General features: G+C 33.9%; 1 long non-coding RNA gene across 28 annotated transcripts; it reads right to left on the bottom strand.

Annotated features, from left to right (window-relative positions):
* Positions 1 to 5899: 5899 nt before the first annotated feature.
* On the bottom strand, positions 5900 to 24553 carry LOC131604001 (uncharacterized). 28 transcript variants are annotated; one of them, XR_009284579.1, is made up of 4 exons: positions 8645 to 24553; positions 8487 to 8552; positions 7612 to 7721; positions 5900 to 7480 (listed from the first exon to the last, which is right to left on the bottom strand). It is a non-coding gene; the product is annotated as an uncharacterized LOC131604001 (long non-coding RNA). The 28 variants fall into 28 exon arrangements; XR_009284580.1 differs by having other exon boundaries at positions 8641 to 24553; XR_009284572.1 differs by having other exon boundaries at positions 5911 to 7480; positions 7612 to 7953; positions 8641 to 24553.
* Between the last annotated feature and the right edge of the window lie 843 nt (positions 24554 to 25396).

The following is a 25396-nucleotide window of genomic DNA, read 5'->3' on the forward strand; positions in this document are numbered from 1 at the left end:
TTTTCTATTGTCACGTGACTGATTGGTACTTTATGAGATGGGAAGTGGCATTTTTTTAGTCAATGATGGCTTGCAATTCACATTTCATTGATTGACGCAATTAGTTAATATTTTTTCAATTAACAACAAAAATTAAATTTACTTATGGGTCATCTTCTTATCAATTTTAATGAATAATTTTGTTGTCATCTTTTTATAATTTGAGTCGGTATTTCACTTTTTGAATGAAAGCGTTTTTTCTTTATTTTGGCAGGCAGAATGGAAATTAACTTTATTTAATTCTGGCCATAATCAATTATTTGAGTGCATCTACATTTCTTTATGATCATTCATAAGATTATGGTGGCCATTAATTGTGCCGAAAGTTAGATTAGACCACCATCTTTAATTTTTTAATAATCATGCATTGCATATAAACAAAACAATATTATTACGAGGGTAGTTCACAGTTGTAACCGAACATATATTCATTTTTATTTGTTATTTATGATTATTCATTTATTTGTATATATTAATTAAATTAATGATTTTTTTATATTTAATAGAATTTTTGTTAAGTTGATTTTAATTTTTTATTATTTTTCTGCAATAGATTCTCAAGGTATTATTGCGAAAACAACCATTAATTAATGTTGCATTTAGCTTTGAAGACAACCAAATATATATATATATATTTTTAGAGTACTCTCCTTTAGTTTTATTTATAATTTTTTTTTTTTAAGTTTATTGATTAATCAATGTATTTGTATTTGGATTGTATAATAGATTGAATACATTAATTATTCAATAAATTTAAAAATTAACTCTCTTAAAAATAAGATTAGTGGGAGTATTAAGTTAAAATAAACAAAAGGGATACGTTTGACCTATAATAAAATTTTAAGACCCGAGTGTGACATATGTCTTATATATTATAGATTTATTTTTGTTTGGTCTGAACAAATTTACTTAAAAGTCTATTTTACATTAAGCCTTTCGAATAATTCATTTTATATATTATTCTTTATATAGATAACAAGGTCTTTTAAATATTATTTAGTATATATATATATATATATATATATATATATATATATATATATATATATATATATATATATATATATATATATATATATATATATATATATATATATATATATATATATATATATTCTGTTCCAGAACCATAAATGTGAATAGTTATGGAGCGACGGAGGAGAATTTCAGATACGACAAAGCAGAGGTGTACTTAATGTTAGCACTCAAACACTCAAGTCAGTATGTGAATGATGAGAGAGTATTCAACTTGTGTTTGAAACTTGCTACTTGAAATGACGTCATTCCATATATATAGGGAAGAGGAATAATTGCCTCGGCATCTTTCAGTCATGGAATTCAGAGGACTTAGATATACCTTAGGTATGAATCCTCTGCAGCTTACACAATATTCCAATGGTCAGGGGAATATTCTCGAAGTCGATCAAGTGCATAGTTGTTACGCTCGACCCCGATGAATTCCGTCTTAAGGTAGTGGGATCTATGGAGATGTCCTGATCAAGGTAGATATGGTCGGTCCAAAACAATTTCCTTCAACCCCTCGTGCTTAATTAGAAATAAGTGTACCGGTTTTAAGGATTCTAATAATCGATTACAGTCCATACTTTTCTACAATTTTGTTGTTTCTCACTCCATATGTCTTTTAGGAGGAGTGATTATGATCTTTCTAGGGAATCGAAATACTTGAGTATTACGTGTGAGAGAAGTGATTGTTTATGGGACAGATTTCTTTTTATATAGCCAGTTCATAAATATATGAAGAACTAAAGTCACATCTCTTTTAGACTTTTCTTTCTCTTCATTCCTGAACAATTACCTTTCTCCATTAAAACATTTATTTCCTGCACTTGAATTTGTTGACGCGTTATGGCTAAAAGATCTCAAAAGACCGTGAAAAGGAATATGGTGAACTCATAATCTCTGTGGGAAAGTTCCATATATTCTCTGACTATATCGATCTTCATTAGAGAGGGAAGTTTAAATAGAGCATTTTCTAATGTGGGAGAATTGTCGCTTTGGGCGCTCATTACTCCTTGCGAGGATGACAAAAATTGTAGTAAGTATGGTAACTGTACCATTTCTCAGGATGAGTATCTCTTTTTAACTTTTGGAGTTCGTTTGCCTTTCACCGCTTTTGAAGTGAGTGTTTTCAACTACTTGGTGGTGGCCCCATCTCAACTTTATCCCACCAGTTGGGCGTACATAAAGGCTTATCATTACTATTGTGAGTATTTAAAGATATAAGCTTCCGTTGTTTTGTTCTTTCACCTTATCCACTACAATCAGAGTACTTCAGCGCGGCCAAGGGATATAGAGTTGGTTCTTTTGGTGCCGACAATATGGGGTTTTGAAGTTTTTCTTGAACTACTCACTGCCTTTTGCAGCCCGATTCTTTTTTGTTACACCATTCATTCCCAGGCTTACACAACTATATGTGAGGTTGAGTCTAGGATGGAAGGTAAATGTAACCATTGTTTCCTCATTGTTGGTCGACAAAACACTTTCTTTTATAGATTGGCTACTATTTTCATGGAGAAGGAGAATTTTCTAGTGAAGATTCTTTCTAGAAGAAAAAGCTGCTCGTTCTCGTGATGATTGTCAGTCTATCTTTGGTAAGCTTGGAATTCTCTTTGTTTTTTATCATTGACTTTCCTTTATTTACACACACATTATGATAACGGTCGTATTTCTATACACGTATAATGGTAGACGAAGTAAGAGTCCAAGTTTTAAAGCGGGGAACACAACCACATAGCATCGCTGAGGGTCTTCTCCCCCTATGAACTTCTAGAAATATTGCTATCTTGGCTTCTCCCTCTGATTCACCTGTGGATCTCAGCTCTTGCCCCAGTCCTTCTTGTGATTACTGCAATTTAAGCTTTGACGATGATTAGACATTTTTTCTAATCTTCCAGGGCATGTCTTACGGAAGGAGTTGAACATCCTGACTTATTTTGCTAGCCGAACTTCTGTTACTTTATCCCTAGCTGGATCCAACTGCTGGATTTTTTTTGGACAAAACAGGGCACGTGAGGAAATGATGCAGCTAGAGAGGAGTGTGAGCAGTTTTACTTCCCAACAATATACCTATTTAAGGGAACTGTAGAAGGTTTGCGTTTCTCTACAAAAGGTACATAAAGCTTTGGCTTTGTTTAGTCTTTCTGGTATTGTCAGAGGTCAGGTGATGCATCTGACATTTCTCCTGAGTTGGTCGACTAGTCCACGCTTTTCTTCTTCGGAAAGCAAGGTGCTTATCTGTGTTACTTGGTAAGCCAAAGGACCTATATAAACTTTCTTCCAATCCTCTATGGACGCGAGTTTCTCGTTCTCCAAGCCAGGTCTGGGATCCTAGCTCGCGATGACAATGGGAAAAGGGGCAGCCATGTAGGCGATATCTTTCTTTCTCATCCCCTGGCTATTCTGGTAACATTTTTAGTCGTTTTCATGGTCTCATTGAACCGTCCCAACTTGCCCGATGGATAATAGATATTTTAAGACTAGATATTGGATGGATATAATCACCCCTAATGATTTTATGGTCGGCAAGATGAAATTGTAGAGTGATAAGGCGTCCACTACGAGGTAATTGACTTCGATCGACTTGGAGTTTGCTCTCATGATGCAAGTTGTTTCTAAGGTGACTTCAATCGACATGATCCAAGGTGCTGGTATAGATCAATTCAGACACTTGAGAAGCTATGGAGAGGAGTTGTTGAAGTCCAATCCCAAGAGTACTGTGGTTATTAAATGTGCAGGAAACAATGGCAATCCAGCATTTGAGAGAATCTACATTTGTTTGGATGCCTGCAAGTCAGGATTTGCCACCTACTGTAGACCTATCATTGGAATGGATGCATGTTTTCTTAAGGGTGATTATGGTGTCCAACTGATGTCAGCTGTAGGCAGAGATGCAAACAACCAAATATATCCAATAGCTTATGCTGTTGTTGAGGCTGAAACCAAAGACTCATGGCAGTGGTTCTTGCATCTACTACTAGAAGATTTAAGAGCATTCAATGATAGGTGTTATGGCTTTATTTCTGACCAAGAGAAGGTAATACTAAACTATAAATGTAATTCTTTTAATATTCACTTATATATTAATATTCAACTGTTATGTGTAATTGTTGTAGGGTTTGGTTTCTGCTATCCAAGAATTAGGTGACAATGTGGAGCAAAGAATGTGTGTCAAACACCTTTATGGTAATTGGAAGAAGAAACATCCTAGTTTGATGCTTAAACAGGCCATGTGGGCAACAGCTAGAGCTACTTATGTTCCTATGTTTGATAGAGCAATGGAGAAGTTGAAGCTTCTAAAGCCAGATGCATGGAAGGACATGAATGACATTCTTGCTAAATATTAGTCAAGATCTCATTTCAAGACATTTTCAAAGTGTGATGTTCAGGTTAATAACATGTGTGAGGCATTTAACAGGGAAATTTTAGAGCATCGAGACAAGCCAATCATAACACTTTTGGAAGGAATCAAGCATTATATCACAAAGAGGATAACTAAACAGAAGACACTATTGCAGGACTATGAGGGTGTTATATGTCCTAGAATCCAATTGATCATAGAGAAGAACAAACAGGAGGCACAGAAATGGACCCCCTCTTGGCATGGTGATGATGACTTATCCATCTTTGGAGTTACCAATGGAGTTGAGACTTACTGTGTCAATCTGAAAAATGAATCATGTAGCTGCAAAAAATGGGAGTTGTCTGGAATCCCATGCAGTCATGTTATCTCTTGCATTTGGAGCATTAGGAAAAAACCTGAAGGATATGTGTCTCCATATTATAGGTATTTATTAAATTCTACAACATTAAGTTATGTCTCTCACTAGTTTTCTTTATGTTATATTTATGACACAAATTCTGTTTTGCAGCAAGCTTACTTTTGGAAAGTGCTATACTAACATTGTGTTTCCAAATAATGGACCACAACTTTGGACCAATGTTGGCCATGTGCCAATGTCTCCTCCTGTCATGAGAAGGGCAATTGGCCGCCCTAAGAAGATGAGGAACAAAACATCTGATGAGCCAAAGAATCCCTTTGTTCTTCCTAAGAAGTTTGGAACTGTCACTTGCAACAAATGTGGACAAGCTAGACACAACAAGAGAAGCTGTAAGGGAAAGAGGGTAGCTGATAGACAGATACCTAAAGGGGGCAACAAGGCAAAGAAAGCTAAGACAACCAAAAAGGCAAAGAAGAGTAAGGGAAAAGAAAAACCAGTTGAGATTGGTCAAGGATCTCAGGCACCTCAACCAACTCAGGATTAGGAGACAATGATGCCTTTCTTTTTGAATGTAACAATGTTGCATTAGTAATCAGTTTGTAGTGATTGTAAAACAATATGGTATTTTGGGTATTTTGTAGTGATTAGTAATCAGTTTGGATCTCAATATGAAAACAATATTTTGTAATGTTATGTTTTGAAATTGCTGCTTCTGAACCACTTATGTAATGGTCATCATTTGGATAATTTCATATATGCAATGTAATTTTATAACTTACTGCTATAATGATGACTTGTTGGTTACACTTTGATGACACTTTAGTTAGATTTTGTTGACAAATTAAATGTTATTTCAATTTGAAAATAGTTGATGTCAAATTTGTTAACATTATAGTTGTTATCAGTTTGGTTAAATTTGGTAACATGTTGACCAACAGTTTGTTTACAATCTAAAATATACTCAAGAAGTTCATTTAATAATAAACAACTTCATTGATTGATAAACCATACAATTACAACAATACACTGTTAACATAAATTGAACCTAAACATCCTTAAACTTATACATTAATTGAACCTAAACAAAGACAACAATTAGACCTAAACAACAATTGTACTAACAGCTTCATTTCATAACTATTGTTGCAACTAATGATACCAACACAACAATGGTCATGACCCAATTAAACTTCAATTGTTTCTTTATCAGTTTCATCTTCATCTTTAATTCTTCTTCTTTTGCGATTGAATCCTTAACCCTCTGCTTTTCTTCATTCAACTTTTCCATTAAGCTCGAAATTACTTCTTTTGCCCTAGGGTTCATTTCCTCATCAAGCCAAACAAAGTTACTGCACTTCTTGAAACCTTGAACCTTGTACATCCCACAACCAAAAAAGCGACGTCCTAGGTTTGTATCGGTCCAGGCCGTCATCAATGGAGCATCGAGACCGCAGTGACATTTCTGACTCATTCTATGACTTCTATAGCTATCAATTGACACAGACTTTTGAGACAATATCAAGGTTGACGAATTAGGAATGAAAGAAACAAGATTTGGAAAAACGAGATTGACTGGGTGAAAAGAGAAGATGAAGCCTGGAGGAAAGTGATTTTGACGGAGAACACTGAGATGAAGGAGAAAACGAGATTGGCAGTGTAGCAATGAAGATGAAGGAGAACACTGAGAGAAGGGGCTTAGGGATTTTGACGAACAAGAGAGACTGAAAAAGGGATTAGGGCAAAATTAAATTCTTATATATCCAATTAAATGAATTAAAAATAAATTTTCCAAATTAAGTTTATTTTATAAATAATCTGAAAATATTTTAAATACAACATATTTCCATGTCATTCATCATTAAATCATTATCCATGTGGCAAGTTTATTTCCATGCCATGTCATTAAAAATACTGCCAAATGGAGGGGGGCTCAAAAATCCTAACAAAGTAAAACTTTGAGGGCACGAATCCTGAATTTTAAACTGGGGGACTTTTAGTTTAAGAAGCTGAAACTAAGGCGGCCACAGGTGCAATTAAACCTTATTTTTTCAATGTTGTAACTATGTCCCAATAATTCCAATAATTAATGTTCCTTTCACAAAGTGAGAAAATTTCACATGATTTCAAAAATGTCACTAGATCATTCATATTATCATGCAAATAAAAAAAAAAGGAACAACTGAGTAAATTAATCAAAAAACAAATGATACCACCCATAATCTTTTTGGGTCAAAGTCAACATCAACATAAAATAAAAAGGAGCAACAATAGACTCCATATTCCATAATATCAGCAAGAATCTTTAGAGCTTTGACATATCCACCATTTATCACAACAGCACAACCATCTTCCAAACAATCTAAAAGTATCCAAAACAGTCATAGTGCTCTTCATCTTCATATTCCTTGTGTGTCATAGGTTGCATCCTATACTCATGGAAAATCTATGTTTTCTTGTACAAATGTCTAAATAACCTAAAATGGGTCTTTGAACGGGCTATAAGTATCCTGAAAAAGGTTAACATTTGGTTGCAATAGTACCATCCGGTAAAATTCTTATTCTTATACTTATATAAGATACAATTGACAAGAAAATATGGGAAGTAATTATAACAAGGCATATCAAACCGAACAATAGTGTGCCAAAACAGGTTGTCCGAAATTCCTTAACCTCCCTAAAATTTCTGCTTCATATTCACTTTCCTGATACAAAAACACAAAATCTTCAACTGTTTCAAGACATGTCATCAAAAGAAAAGTATCAAACACCAAGAAAACTAATATTCTTAAGATAAGACACAATTGACAAGAAAATAGGGGAAATAAATTATAACCTGGCAAATCAACCCGAACAAAAGAGTGCCAGACCAGGTTGTTTGAAATTCCTCAACCTCCTTAAGATGTACTTATTCACGATCTTGATGCCCAAACACAACAACTCCAACTGTAGCAAGACATGCCATCGAAAGACTAATACACATGATTAAATACAATAATTGATCTAATCCAAGGCTGAACACAAAGTATGTGAATGTCTTCTTGTCATAGGTTCCGTAGCAAATCACAAGGAACTAATAAAAGTAGATGATGAGTATGAAAAAGACAGAAATGTGAAGAGTCTCTAGATGACCAAATTAATCCCTAGCAATATTTTGGATTATGAAGTATATGACAACCTGCAGAAGATGATGAAGTATATGATACATCCTATGAAGAAGGTTATTATAACAGAGAGAGGCCGGCCAATTTGTCCGGATGCCTCGAAAATTATGTAAACTTTTGCACTGTCTAAAATAAAAACCCAAATGTAGAACAAACATTTGTAAGAGAAAAGTAGTAGTATTGATGGGAAAAACCCTTAAGAGAGGCTTGATACTATACAGAATGTTATTCTAGAAAACAGAACTAGATTACAATTTACATGTATGGCGATAAAAGCCAAGAACGAAATCAAACCTCAGAATCAAGAAACCAAAAAGAAATCAGAATACAAAACATGAAGAATAAAAGATCAAGAATTATATGCTGTCAAAAGGGATAAAGAATTATTGAAAACTCTTTTTTTTAAAAAATCATCAAATCAAAACTCAGCCTCGATGCTTTATTGAATATTATTTTGACAAACCAGAAAACCAGGTCTAGAATTCAAACTGCATGTCTTGTAATCAAATCCTAAAATAAAAATAATAAAGAACGTATCATTCTATACCATTATCATTCTTATCCATTGTAATCAAGAACTGCAACCTGCTCCAGATATCTAGAAATCAGCTCGCTGCAAAACTAATAATTGCGTGTCAATATTCTTTTAATTTTAACAGCATTGAATGTTTATCAAATGAAGCATTATACCAAAAACAAACCTACACAGGTTATCAAAACGAAAAGTTCCAAGAGATCACCAAATCAAGATCTCCTAATGATTAAAGCTTGTAATTCTGAAAACAATTAAACACAAAAATTAACATTAGCACACTACATTGCCATAGAGAAGCAAATATTACAACACGAGTACTTTTTCAAGGAAAAATGAACCGTTAAACCCAATGGCGCTCTAAGCATGTCCTAAATAATATGCACCACAACTTTTAAAATCACCTGTAAAACCCAAGTAAACATAAGTGGTTGATAATCTTTGCCAAAAGAACTTAACATATCCCCGTATGACACCTACCACTTAGAACTCGTAAAAGAATCGAAAAAACTAATCGCGAAGAAATTTGAGGTGTATCACATTCTACAACCTTCGACATGATTTTTCTAGCTAGGTCTTCCAGCTAATATGATCATTTTCTGAGTATATAGTTAATCTAATACAACTTTTCCAACTATTTGCTAGTTTTCATGGTTAATCAATATGTCATACTCAATTATATATGCTATTTCTCTGACCGCATCAAGTGAGTCGATGACAACTCTTATGTTTGAATCTAATGCAAGCTCACATAGTTTATCATCTATAATCTATAATAGTATAGTTTGAAAAATAATCATTTGACCTCCTGAGTTTCTTCCTCCATTTTTATATTAGTTGTCCCTCTTAGATGGATTTCATACTTTTCATCTCGAGTATTTATATGCACTTATGATGATTGACTTCAAACCCTTTTGGTCAATCATGAATCCTAATAATTCTCCTTACTGAACCCCAAAAGTGTAGTTTCTAGGTTTATCCTCATGATATACTTTTTGACATGTTCAAATGTGATTCACATGTCCTTAAAATGATACTATGTATCACTCCTTCCATTTAGATCTCCATGTTTTAACCAAAATGTTTAAGATAAAGGTTGTCAATAAGCCTTTAGTAAGTGGCTCATACATTCTTTAGCTCAAATAGCATAACTTATGGCAAAATTATATATCTTATGGCATCAATGGTCGGACGGTGTGGTCGATAGCTTGGTGGTAAGATCCCACCTATGAAAAAATTCCAACCATTTTGGTTGGGATCAATAAAAATAGGTTCAAGTTGTCTCTCAATTTTTTTATCATACTGGCTTCCTTTTCATTTGAAAGCTCATAGCAATATTTTCTTTCCTTATATATGTAGAGACCTTGATATGATGTATGTATTGAATGTCATTAAGAACCTCTATCAGTCTCGCGATTTCATCACTGCCACTTGAGAATCCCATCAGTTTCCGTGAGTAACATCCATTTGGAAAAAAAAATCTTATTCTTATACTTATATAAGACACAATTGACAAGAAAATATGGAAAATAATTAATAACCAGGAAAATCAACCTGAGCCAAACAATAGAGCGCCAAACTAGGTTGTTCGAAATTCCTTAATCTCCCTAAGATTCACTCTATTTGTAGCTTCATGTTGGAATTATAAAATATTCGAATTATAAATTTGTATTTAGGAGTCAATACATGTACCTAGGAGTCTATGCCTAGAAAATTACATGCATGTATCTAGGAACTAGCACATCCTTGAAAATTTTATCTTGTATTTACTCTCAAGTGTGTATATAATCAAATTACTTGAGTGCATTAGGAACTCAAGCATTTCACCAAATATTCAATTCTCTACATGGTATCAGAGCCTCGTTTAAGATCCGGTGGGCCACCTTCTATGGTTTCCGCTATCGGGTCACCCACCATTTATTTCCACGCTCCAATTGTCTAGTCCTGGGCGTGAGGGGGTGTGTTAAGAGTCCCACATCGGATAATATATGGCTTGAACATGTCCTTATAAGTGGGGGCAATCCTCACCCTACAAGCCGGTTAAGTTGGACCCCCGCGCAGCCAGATGCATCTTTGTTGGCTATCTCCCAAACAAGAGAGGATATAAATGCTATCATCCTCCTAGTCGTAAGTACTTTGTCTCTAAAGATGTCACATTTCATGAGAATTTAGCATACTTCTCTCGTCCTCAGCTTCAGGGGGAGAGCAATCAGAATGTAGAATCTGATTCCGAATTTTTAGTCCTACCTGAGTTGCCCATGACTCCTCTCATAAGTCCTATTACCGGTCCTACAATTGAGTCTCCTGAGTCGGCTGTGAATCCTGTGTCAAGTCCTATTACTGATCCTCCTATTATTGATCCTGCTTCTCCAAATACAGAATCTGAGTCGCCTGCTTCTATTTCTGTCCCTCCTTTGTCGTCTGTTTTGCAGGAACCATCATCTTCCATTCCAACAAAAACTAAGGCTGGTGAGCCAACCTTGGTGTATCAAAGAAGAAGTAAGCCCGACCTGCTCCAAACACAACTCCAATTGCCAGAACCGGAGGTAAGTGTGTTGAAACTCATAATCCTATTAGTGATACCCATAGCTCTGACACTTGCGACACTAATACAGATGATTTGCCTATTGCTTTAAGGAAAGGGAAAAGGTCATGTGCCAAATACCCTATATCTCAATTTGTCTCCACTAAAAATCTTTCCTTGCAGCATCAAAGTTTTATTTCTGCAGTTGACTCTGTGGTCATCCCATCATCTGCTCAAGAGGCATTGAAAGATAGAAATTGGGTCCAAGCCATGGATGAGGAAATGAAAGCTCTTGAAAAAATGGAACTTGGGAGATTGTTGATAGACGGGAAGGCAAGAAACCCGTTGGTTGCAGGTGGATCTACACAGTAAAACACAAATCAGATGGTACTCTTGATCGTTAAAAAGCCAGACTAGTAGCAAAAGGATACACACAAACATATGGCATAGATTATGAGGAAACCTTTGCTCCAGTTGCGAAAATGAACACTGTTCGAATCTTATTATCTCTTGCTGCTCACTTTGGATGGGAATTACAACAATTTGATGTCAAAAATGCATTCTTGCATGGAAACTTAGAAGAAGGTGTACATGGAAATCCCGCCGGGATTTGGTCCTTCATGTGGATCCAACAAGGTGTGTCGATTAAGGAAAGCCTTATATGGGCTAAAACAATCTCCTAGAGCATGGTTTGGAAGATTCATAAAAGCAATGGTGTACTTAGGCTACAAGCAGAGTCAAGGAGATCACACTCTTTTCTTTAAGCACTCGCATGAAGGAAAACTGACTAATTATTTATGTTGATGATATTATTATTACAGGAGATGATCACGCAGAGAAACAATTGCTAAAGGAAAAACTATCGGTAGAATTCGAGATGAAGGACCTTGGACAACTCAAGTATTTTTTGGGAATTGAGATTGCTTACTCAAACCAAGGCATTTTCATATCTCAAAGGAAGTATATACTCGATCTCTTGCAGGAAACTGGGAAACTAGGATGCAAACCTTCAAGTGTTCCCATAGAGCAAAACCACAAGTTGAGCCTTGAAGAAGAAAGTGCCAAAGTTGACAGAGTCCAATATCAGAGGTTGGTAGGGAAGTTGATTTACCTGGCACACACTAGACCTGACTTGGCTTATGCAGTCAGTGTAGTGAGTCAATTTATGCATGACCCGAGAATGCGACACTTACAATCTGTTGATCGCATCTTGCAATACCTCAAGGCTACTCCAGGAAGAGGACTATTGTTCAAAAGAGGTGGAAGCTTAACTATAGAAGCCTACACCGATGCTGACTATGCAGGATCAATTAGTGATAGAAGATCCACTTCGGGTTTTTGCACCCTCTTGTGTGGGAACCTTGTCACATGGAGAAGTAAGAAACAAAATGTAGTGGCTCGATCAAGCGCTGAGGCAGAATTTTGAGCTTTGGCTCAAGGAATTTGTGAGTTACTTTGGATGAGGATCATTCTAAATGATCTGAAAATACAATGTGAAGGGCCTATGAAGTTGTTTTGTGACAACAAGTCAACAATCAGTATTGCTCATAATCATGTTCAGCATGACAGGACCAAACACATTGAGATTGACCGCCATTTCATCAAGGAAAAACTAGACAGTGGTTTAATAGCTACATCCTACATTCCTTCTAGGCATCAACTAGCAGATGTGTTAACAAAAGGCATGCCACATGATCGTTTCAATCAATTGACTAGCAAGCTGGGAATGATTGATATCCATTCACCAGCTTGAGGGGGAGTGTTGGAATTATAAAATATTCGAATTATAAATTTGTATTTAGGAGTCAATACATGTACCTAGGAGTCTATGCCTAGAAAATTACATGCATGTATCTAGGAACTAGCACATCCTTGAAAATTTTATCTTGTATTTACTCTCTAGTGTGTATATAATCAAATTACTTGAGTGCATTAGGAACTCAAGCATTTCACCAAATATTCAATTCTCTACACTTCATATTTGCTTTTCTGATGCAGAAACATAAAAACTCCAATGGTAGCATGACAATCCATCAATAGAAAAGTATCAAACAAGAAGAAACAAAGAGTGCCAAACCAGGTTGTCTTAAATTCCTCAGCCTCCCTATGATGTATTTATTTTGTAAGCTTCATATTCACGTTACTGATGAAGAAACACAAACTCTAACTGTAGCAAGACATACCATCAAAAAAGAAGTATCACAAATGCGAAACTTAATACATGTATGCAAGCAATACTACTACCGATCATATCCCAGGCTGAGCACAGTATGTGAATATCTTCCTGTCACAAATTCCATAACAAATCACAAGGAACTGACAAAAGTAGATGTTAAATATGAAAAACACTTAAATGTGAAGAGTCTAAGTAGAGATGACCGCCATATTAAGGCCTAGCAATAGTATGGATGATGAAGTATACGACACAATATTCAGTAGAACAGATTTTCATCCAATTTGTAAAATTTTGTTCCCATATGACAATTTCTTCATCCTAATACAGAGGATTACTTTGACCACTGCAAGGAACGAGATATATTTTTAAGAGTATATTCATCATCATAAATCATAACTTACAAAAATAATTTTTAAAAAAAGTTAGTGAAGATTATAGTTACAAAGGACCAACAAAGCTTTCCTAATTTCTCCAAAATCCTTTGCAATGGAAGATTATAAGTCAAAAACCTAAATTGTAAGAAAATAGTAGCATTTATGAGATCAAAAAAACCCCAAGGTTGACTTTACAAGTATAAAGGATTAAAACAAGACTACACGGTAAGATTAATCTCACACCGCACATCAATACTTATCCCTCGCATGTAACAGCTATGTGACATGAAGGAGTAAATCGAGAAGAAAAGCTGACGCAAAAGAACAATCATTTAAAACCCTGAAAATAATAGTAAACACAATAACTTTTAAGGTTAAAACTAACAACCAAATCAAACCTAAAATCAAAAAACCAAAAAATTAACCACGAAGATCAAACCAGAAGAAATCACGCGCTCACATACTAGATATCCTGCAACAGCAAAGAGAAAATACCAAATCAAGGAAGATATGCTTTCAGAGTCGATAAAGAAACATTGAAAATGAAAAGAATTTATTAGAGGTCGCCGAATCAAAAATCAAAACACTAAGCACCATCCTCCGAAGAAGGTTATTATTCGACACGCAAGCTGCATAAAATCACTTTCAAAATTTAATTTGTATGTCTTGCAATCAAAGCCCGGAAATGAAATAGTAAAAAATGACCAATTGAAAAACTTTGATGAAGTTATCTTTGAGTTATTCTCTGTTCTTGTCTGTCCTATCAAGCCATTATGGATATCTAAACTTCTCAGCTTGTTGTGAAACGGATAAATGCATCTCTTACTTATTAAATGAAGAACTGGATCTAAAAGTTATTAAAATATAGCATTTCAAAATGCAAGTTACTAATGATCTCCTTTAGCACATTCAAAAACAAAAACTAGCTAACCCTTACGTTAAGAAAGAAGAGAAAGTTGAACACAAGAAATCAGAAACTTTTGGCCTGCGAATCAAGGAATCAAGAAACAAAAGAAAGTTGAACACAACACAAGCATACTTAAGAATCAAGAAATCAAAAGAATTCCTCTCCTGCAACACCAAAGAGTAAATAACATATCAAGAAATATATGCTCTATCAAGAGTTATTAAATGAAAAGAAATTTAAAAGAGATGACCATATAAAACTTGAGGCTGTCTTGCAATGGTTATTAATTTGACAAATCACACTTGTCCACTGTGTCTTGAGTTTAATTCAAATGTCTTGAGCAAAGAAATACATATAAATATAAATGAATCATTGTAAAAATTGGATTCATATCTGTACTTGTTGACAAATATTCACACTTCTCCACTGTGTCAGATACCACTTTGGCCGAGAAGACTGTTATTCTTATAAACCAAATAAGACAAAGGAAGTGAGGGATACCCATTTAGGAGAGGAAAAGAGGTGTACTAGAGTATAACTGTTGGTCTATATATCACACTGCAGAGTTCCTTATTCTTAAGAGTATGCTTTATACTGCCATTCCTAATACAAAAACACAAAACTCCAAACAATAAGAGTACAAGTATCCCGAAACAAAGACACAATATAAGCTGAATGGAAGTTTGTGAACCTCTGCATTCCATGAGTTCCACAGAAAACACACATGTAAAATAGTGCCCTACTATACAACCTGCAAAAGTTGATGATTCATTCCAATCCAACAAAATCATGTACAGAGCAGTCTCTTGGCCACTGTATTTAAGAAGGTATTATCTTTTTAAGCAACAAAATAGAAGATTTCTCCACTCTAGACCAACTAAAAAGGTGAGTGTGTGATTGAGAATTAAGAAAACTTTTGTTCTACAGAAAATTTGGTTCTCCACTCTAGAACAACTAAAAAGGTGAGTGTGTGATTGAGAATTATGAAAAATTTTGTTCTACAGTAAACTTGGTGGAAAATAAACTTACTTTGTCAACAACAACAGACAATAATTAAATGATATGAAAGAATTCTCTAAGCCAAGTCGCAGATTAGTATCATAACAGAGAGAGAGAGGCCTGCCGATTTGTCCGTCTCCAAAATTATGTAATCTTTTTCACTGTATGAAAAAAAAACCGAAATGTAGAACAAACATTTGTAAAAGATAGACTTTATAGTTTATACACAAATTGATATTCTACACTACACTGCATAAAACAGAGCAATATTTAATTCACATGTATGGCGATAAAAGCCAAGAACAAATTCAAACCTCGGAATCAAGAAACCAGAAAGAAATCATCATACAAAGCATATTCTCAGAAATAACATATCAAGAAATATTCTCAGAACTGATAAAAAAATACTAAAACAAAAAGTTACGAGAGATCACCAAATCAAGATCTCCGAATGATAAGATTTCTAATTCTGAAAAACAATTATACACAAATTAACATTACTAAATTACATTGCCATAGAAAGGAAACTATTACAACACAAGTACATTTTCAAAGAAAAATGAACCGTTAAATTCAGGGTGCTCAAAGCATGTCCTAATAATGTCCACCATAGCTTTAAAAATCTCCTGTAATACCAAAGTAAACAGAAGTGGTTGATAACCTCTGCCACAAAGAACTTAACATATTCCCCTGTGATGCCCACCACATAGAACTCATGAAAATAGGGGAAATAATTATAACATGGAAAATCAACTCGAACAAAAGAGTGCCAAACCAGGTTGTCTGAAATTCCTCAACCTCCCTAAGATGTACTTATTCACGATCCTGATGCAGAAACACAAAAAGTCCGACAGTAGCAAGACATGCCATAAAAAAAAAGTATCACAAATCCAAAAACTAGTACACATGCGTAAATAGAATAATCGATCTTATCCAAGGCCGTACGCAAAGTATGTGAATGTCTTCTTGTCATAGGTTTCGTAGCAAATCACAAGGAACTGATAAAAGTAGATGCTGAGTATGAAAAAGACAGAAATGTGAAGAGTCTCTAAGTACAGATGACCAAATTAAAGCCTAGCAATAGTATAGATTATGAAGTATACGACACAACCTGCAAAAGATGATGGAGTATACGATACATCCTATGAAGGTTATTATAGTTCTACAACCACGCTGCATAAATTCACATCCAAAATTCAATTTGTATGCCTTGAAATCAAACCCCAAAAATAAAAATACTAACTGTTAAGAAGTGTGGTTAGGCCTAACTCAACCCTACAAAACCGGCTTGTAGGGTGAGGATTGCCCCCACTTATAAGGACACGTTCAGGCCATATATTGTCCGATGTGGGACTCTTAACACACCCCCTCACGCCCAGGACTAGACAACTGGAGCATGGAAATGAACGGTGGGTGGCCCGATAGCGGAAACCATAGAAGGTGGCCCACCGGATCTTAAACCAGGCTCTGATACCATGTTAAGAAGTGTGGTTAGGCCTAACTCAACCCTACAAAACCGGCTTGTAGGGTGAGGATTGCCCCCACTTATAAGGACACGTTCAGGCCATATATTGTCCGATGTGGGACTCTTAACACTAACAAAGACCCATTGAAATACTTTGATGTAGTTATCTTAAGTTATTCTCCGTTCTTTTCGGTTGTATCAAGACACTATGGAAATCCAAACTTCTCTCAGCTTGCTGTGAAACAAATAATGCATCTCTTAATTATTAAATGAAGAATTGAATTTAAAAGTATAGAAACAATACACTCTGATAAAAGCATTTCAATATGCAGATTATTAATGATCTCCTTTAGCACATACAAAAACGAAGACTAGATAGCGAATCAAGGACTCAAGAAATGAGAGAAAATAGAACACAACACAAGGAAACTTTATAATCAAGAAATCGAAAGAATTCCTCTCCTGCAACACCAAATAGTATTTACAAGAGTTGACCAAATCAAACCTCAAGGCTGTCTTGCAATTAAGGTTATTAATTTGACAAACCACACTGCAGAAAAGATGTTATAAGTTTAATTCAAATGTCTTCACATCAAAGCAAAGAAATAAATATAACAAAAAATTAATCATTGGAAGACAAAAAATTAATCTTTGTTCTTATCTGTACTTGGTGACAAATATTTACACTATGTCAGATACCACTTTGGCTGAGAAGACTCTTATTCTTATAATCAAATGAGACAAAGGAGGTGAGGGATACCATTTAGGAGAGCAACAGAGGTTTACTAGAATCTTGTATGCTTTATACTCCCATTCCTAATACAAAACACAAAACTCTCCCAAAACAAAGACATTATAGGCTGAAGGGAAAGTATGTAAACCTCTGCATGCTATGAGTTCCACCTAAAACACACATATAGACTAAAGGGATGACCAAATTAAAGGGCAACAATAATGAGTGTCTGACACACAGTCAGCAAAAATTAATGCTTCGCTCCAATCCAGCAAAATCATGTACGGATTAGTAGGCCATTGTATTAAAGAAGGTATTTTTTAAGAATAAAGATCAAGAATAATATGCTTTCAAAAGGGATAAAGAATTATTTGTGTCAAAAAAATTAAAAAGGATAGAGAATTACTGAAAACTTAGAGTTTAAAAAAAAAATCATCAAATCAAAACTCAGCCTCCATGCATTATTGAATAATATTTTGATAAACCGGAATCAAAATTCTTCTAATTTTAAAAATAATAAAGAACATATCATTTCAATACCATTATTGTTCTTATCCGTTGTAATCATGAACTGCAAACTTCTATAGATATCTAAAAATCAGCTCGCTGCAATACAAATAATTGTGTGTCAATATTCTTCTCATTTTAACAGCATTGAACAATTATCAAATGAAGCATTATATCAAAAACCTAAGCATATTATCAAAAGGAAAAGTTACAAGAGATCACAAAATCAAGATCTTCTAATGCTTAAAACTTGTAATTCTGAAAACAATAAAACACAAAAATCAACATTAGCACATTACATTGACACAGACAAGAGAGAATATTACAATACGAGTACATTTCAAGGATACGAAAAAACTAACCGTGAGTGATTGATAAAGATTATCAACCACTCATGAAAGAATCGAAAAAACTAACCGTGAAGAACTCAATAAGAGAAACGATCACCACAAGAAAGCACAAGTATTTGGAAATGAAAATTGCAGATTCCATGAGTGACATCTATTTGGAAAAGAAAATTCTTATTCTTATACTTAATAAGACACAATTGACAAGAAAATATGGGAAACAATTATAACCAGGCAAATCAACCCGGGACGTACAATAGTGTGCCAAATGTAGCAAGACATGCAATCAGAAGCAAAGTATCTAACGAGAAGAAACACAAAAAGAGTGTTAAACCAGGTTGTCTGAAATTCCTCAACCTCCCTGAGATGTATTTATTTTATAAGCTTCATATTCACGTTGCTGGTGCAAAAACACAAACTCTAACTGTAGCAAGACATGCCATCATAAAAGAAGTATAAAAAATGCGAAATCAAATACATGTATGTAATACAAAAACTGATTTTTACCCCAGGCTGAACGCAGTAAGTGAATGTCTTCCTGTCACAAATTCCATAGCAAATCACAAGGAACAGTAGATGTTGAATATGAAAAAAATTGAAATGTGAAGAGTCTAAGTTGAGATGACCGCCAAATTAAGGCCTAGCAACAGTATGGATGATGAAGTATGTATCACAACATTCAGTGGAACAGATTTCCATCCAATTTGCAAAATAGTGTTCCCATATGAAATGACAATTTCTTCATCCTAATACAGAGGATTACTTTAACCACTGCAAGGAAGAGGATATCTTTTTAAGAGTACAATCATCATTATAAATCATAACTTACAAAAAGAATTTAAAAAAGAATAAATAGTAACAGAAGATTATAGTTACAAAGAAGCCCACAACAAAGCTTTCCAAATTTCTCCAAAATCCTTTGTAATGGAAGATTATAAGTCAAAAACCTTTGCAATGGAAGTATAAAGGAGTAAAACAAGACTACACAATAGGATTAATCTCACCCCACACATCAATACTTATCTCTCACATGTAACAACTACGTGATATAAAGGAGTAAATCGAGAATAAAAGTTGACGCAAAAGAACAATCATTTAAAACCCTGAAAATAATAGTAAGCACGATAACTTTCAAGGTTAAAACTAACAACAAAATCAAACCTAAAATCATGAAACCAAAAATTTATTAGAGGTCACCGAATCAAAAATCAAAACGCTAAGCGCCATCCTATGAAGAAGGTTATTATAGCTCAACAAGCAAGCTGCATATAATCACATTCAAAATTCAATTTGTATGTCTTGCAATCAAAGCCCGAAAATAAAAAGAGTAAAAAATGACCCATTGAAAAACCTTGATGAAGTTATCTTGAGTTATTCTCTGTTCTTGTCTGTCGTATCAAACTATTATGGATATCCAAACTTCTCAGCTTGCTGTGAAACAGATAAATGTATCTTTTAATTATTAAATGAAGAATTGAATCTAAAGGTTATAGAAACAATATGCAAATTATTAATGATTTTCTTTAGCACATAAAAAAACAAAGAGTAGCTAACCCTTAAGTTAAGAAATCAAGAAAATCTGACCAACAAATCAAGAAACGCGAGAAAATACAAGCAAACCAATAAATATATGATCTATAGAATCATTAAACGAAAAGAATTTACAAACCACATTACAAAAAAGATGGTCTGAGTTTAATTCAAATGTCTTGACATCAAAGCAAAGAAATAAATATGAAACAAAATGAATCATTGAAAAAATTGGTTTTATCTGTAGTGTTCTTGGTTCTTATTTGTACTTGGTCATTGGTGACAAATATTTACACTACTACACCGTGTCATGTGTCAGATACCATTTTGGCCAAGAAGACTCTTATTCTTATAAATCAAATAAGACAAAGGAATTGAGGGATACCGATTTAGGAGAGCAAAAGAGGTGTACTAAATTATAATTGTTAGTCTTACTCTTACATATCACACTGCAGAGTTCCTTACTCTCAGGAGGGCAAAAGAGGTGTACTAGAATCTATGCTTTATACTCCCATTCCTAATCCCCTGTGCAGCAAAATTTCTACAATCTTGGGCTTAATGCTGTGTACTATTATATCCATTAACAAACATAACATTTAGTAAATAACATTTAGTAAAAGTGTAGTACAGTAAAGCTACTGAAATAATAACAGAGTAGACAATAGCAAATTCTGATGCTCGATGAAATCCTTGTGCACCGTAGAGAAGAGACGAGTACCTCTCTTTGATTTAGATCATCACACGCCCACAAGTTGATGAATTTCCACATCCAGAGAAGGTGACGAAAAGAGATATACTCAACAATACTGTTAAGCAATGTTGTGCAATCAGTCAAGGGAGGGGACTATTATTATAGAACAAATATATACAAGTTATAAACCAGGGATATACAACAAGAATCAACTGAGGAACACTGATAAAAATAAGTTACAGTATTAAATAAACCAAGGATTGCTTCAGCACAGTAAGCCAGATCAAATCCTAAGTGCAATTGATTCAAACTCAAGCAAGACCAGCAAGAACCAGATCAAAGTCAAACCCCTACATTAAAGACCAATGTAACCAAGGAAAAAGAAAGAGAGAATATAAAAAACTTGAATATCAAATAAGAGGAAGATTGAACTAACATTAGCACATTACATTACCAGAAAAATAACTATTACAACACGAGTACATTTTCAAGAAAAATATGCACCGTCAAATCTAAAGGGCTTTTCAATAAAAATATGAACCATCAAATCTAAAGGGCGCTCTAAGCATGTCCTTAATATTGGCCACCACAGCTTTTAAAATTCCCTTGTAAAACCAAAGTAAACACAAGTGGTTGATAATCTTTGAGAACTTAACATATCCCCCTGTGACAAGGAAAATATGGGAAATAATTATAACAAGGAAAATCAAAGCGACCAATAGTGCACCTAATCAGGTTGTCTGAAATTCCTCAACCTCCCTAAGATGACATGACATCAAAAGAAAAGTATTGAACGTGAAGAAAATCCTTATTCTTATACTTATTTAAGACACAGTTGACAAGAACAAATGAGTGTGAAACCAGGTTGTCAGAAATTCCTCAACCTCCCTAAGATGTACTAATTTTATTTGCTTCATATTCACATTCCTGGTGCAGAAACACAAACTCAAACTCTAGCAAGACATGCCATCAAAGGAAAAGTATCACATCTGAAAACTATTACAGGTATGCAATAAAACTCTATATAGAAAAAATGAAATGAAAACAAATCACAATCCAAGAAGAGTGCACAAAAAAAAAACCTGATTTCTTGATTACACATTGCTTGATACTACACAAAACACTCTACATGACAAAAAATAGTACATATTTCAATTAGCAATTCAAATATGGTGATAAATACAAAAAATTACCATTATTTGAAATCAATCTGCAGTACATCAAAGATAGAGAATTCACACCAAAACTCCGGCTAGTTGCCAATAAATGCTTGGAACAAATAAAACACAACGACCAAGAAAAAAAGTTGACGAAAAAGAACAATCATTTAAAATCCTGACAAAATAATAGTAAACAATATCCTTCAAGGTTAAAACTAACAACAACCAAATCAAACCAAAGAAACAATAAACCAAAATATTCACCATGAAGATCAAACAAGAGGAAGATAGAACTAGAAGAAATCATGTCTTCACATATTAGATAATCTGTAACACCAAAGAGTAAACCATATCAAGGAAGATATGTTTTTAGAATCAATAAAGATATATTGAAAATGGAAAGAATTTTTTAGAGGTCACCAAATCAAAAATCAAAATGCTAAGCTCCATCCTATGAAGAAGGTTATTCTCCGTTTTTGTATGTTGTATCAAGATGTTATAGATGTTATAGATATCCAAACTTCTCAAATTTCTGTGAAACGGAAAAATGCATCTTTTAATTTATAAATGAAGAAGTGAATCTAAAAGTTATAGAAACTATACAATCTGACAAAAGCATTTCAAAATGAAAATTCTTAATGATCTCCTTTAGCACATAAAAAACAAAGATTAGCTAACCCTTAAGTCAAGGAATCAAAAATAAAAGAAAATTGACCATAATAGAAGCAAACTTTAGAATCAAGAAATCAAAAGAATTCCTCTCCTGCAACACCAAACAGTAAATAGCAAATCAATATATATGACATATGTTCTATAGAGAGTAATTAAACGAAAAAGAATTTACAAGAGATGACCAAATCAAAACTAGAGGTTGTCTTGCAATGAAGGTTATAAATCTAACAATCCACACTGCAGAAAAGATGTGTCCTGAGTTTGATTCAAATGTCTTAAGATCAAAGCAAAGAAATAAATATAACAAAAAACGAATCATTGGAAAAATTGGTTTTATCTGTAGTATTTTATCTGTAGTATTCTTGGTTCTTATCTTTACTTTGTGACAAATATTTAGACTTCGTTGTGTCAGACGCCACTTTGGCCGAGAAAACTGTTATTCATATAAATCAAATAAGACAAAAGGAAGTGAGGGATACCCATTTAGGAGAGCAAAAGAGGTGTACTAGAATCTTGTATGCTTTCTACTCCCATTCCTAATACAAAAACACAAAACTCCAACTGTAGCAGGACAAACAATAAGAGGACAACTTTCCCAAAACAAAGACACTATATAAGCTGAATGGAAAGTATGAGAACCTCTCCATGCCATGAGTTCCACCAAAAACACACATATTAACTAGAGTGGCGACCAAGTTAAAGGGCATCATTAGTAGGAATAGCCTGCAAAAATTGATGATTCATTCCAATACAGTACAGAGCGGTTTTTGGGACACAGTATCAAAGAAGGTATCTTTTTCGGAATATCATAATCATCATGAATGACAACATATGTTCCCAACAAAGATAAACAAAGTTAAGATGCCCTCGATAAAATATCAGAAGATATGTTTTCCAAAATTCATCATCTTGTATGTCTTGCTATTTTCCATAATCTTGCAGAAAAACATGTTTAAACTATACAATCTGGCAAAAACTGATGCTTTGTTCCAATCCAGTACAGAGCGGTCTTTGGGACACAATATCAAAGAAGGTATCTTTTTCGGATTATCATAATCATCATGAATCATGAATGACATTGACAACATATGTTCCCAAGTCCCAACAAAGATAAACAAAGTTAAGATGTCCTCAATAAAATATCAAAAGATATATCTTCCAAAATTCCTCATCTTGTATGTCTTGCTATTCTATACATAATCTTGCAGAAATACATGTTCAAAAACTTCATTGAAGTAACCATTGCATCCATTACCAAATGAAGTGAGTGCCTATAATAAATTCTTGAGATTGACAATCTGAGAAAACAAATCAATACACAAATCCATAAAGAAAACATGATCAACAAACCCTGACATCAAACCATCGCGGAGCAAATAATCTGGAAAAGTTGAGATTCAAGAAATCAAAATCATATTGTTCTACTGTAAAAGATTTGACTAGAGAAATCAAATGCAGGGATCCGTGCCATACTGCAGATAAACATGTCTACAATTCAATTCATATGTCCGAGAAGAAATTTGATTTCTCTAAAGCCGTTCACTAAGAACCCCAAATCGCTGCAAAACGTATAAACGAATATATAGATTATCCGATCATGAACCATAAAAGAAGAGTCGAAAGAACTTTGAAACTCGCGATATCAATACGCAAAACCCTAACGATCTTCCTCTTAGCAGCATATCAAGAAAATAACAAACACAAACAAATATGAGCAAAACCTTAGAATCAAGAAATCAAATCGTCAACGGTGTGAGGTAAATTATAAGACACGATTGACAAGAAAATAGGGGAAATAATTATAACATGGCAAATCAACCCAAACAAATGAGTGCGAAACCAGGATGTCAGAAATTCCTCAACCTCCCTAAGACTCATTTTGTTTGCTTCATCTTCACGTTCCTGATGCAGGAATCTGGAAACTATACAAGTATGTAATGCACAACCGATCTTGAAAACTTATCTGGAAACTCATTTTTCTTTTCGTTTAAGAGATAATAAACTATTTTTTTAAATAGATTAAAATAATAATGACCAATGCAATTAATTATTAAAACTTGTTTTTATATTTTTAATTCACATTTTTTATAATTCTATATATATATATATATATATATATATATATATATATATATATATATATATATATATATATATATATATATATATATATATATATATATATATATATATATTATAGTGATAACAATAATCAAATTGGAGTACTACAGTGACATGTATTATCTTCCTTGCTAGTTCAACATGGAGTGATTAGCAAATGAGAGTGAATTTAAAACATGGATTGATGTTGTCATGCTTGCAACTATAAATTGGGATTTGGGACTCAGAGCAATAAAATAATGAGGATGTTCATCTCAAATTCAATCAAAAATCATAAAAGAAGATTATGGAAATGTTCACATTTGGAATTAGGTTGCAAGTTATTCATATGGGATGATGAACTTGAACGCAGCACATCAACTAAACCTAAAAAATCAATTGGATGCAATTGCTCAGAGGTAGTTTAAGAACTAGGTTGCATCATTAATGAAATTGAAGAGAAGATGAAATTGAAGTTGGAAAACAAAAGGAAGAAGGCTAAACTGCTCAAGCTTCTATTGACTCTTTCATGGTGTCTTTCCTTGTTTACCATAAATGGTAGTGAGATTCAAGTTCATGATGTCTGTAATGTTTTTCTGTTTTAGTCCCTAGAGGAAAAAGAGATGTTTGTATTTCGTCCCTGTAAGGGTCAATTATTAAATCAATTTGTACTTATAATATTTTTGGTTACAGTCCCTATATGTTTGGAACAATTTGTATTCCGTCCCTATTTACTAATG

Source organism: Vicia villosa, linkage group LG5 (genome assembly GCF_029867415.1).
Source record: "Vicia villosa cultivar HV-30 ecotype Madison, WI linkage group LG5, Vvil1.0, whole genome shotgun sequence".
In the NCBI taxonomy this organism is placed as follows: Eukaryota; Viridiplantae; Streptophyta; class Magnoliopsida; order Fabales; family Fabaceae; genus Vicia; species Vicia villosa.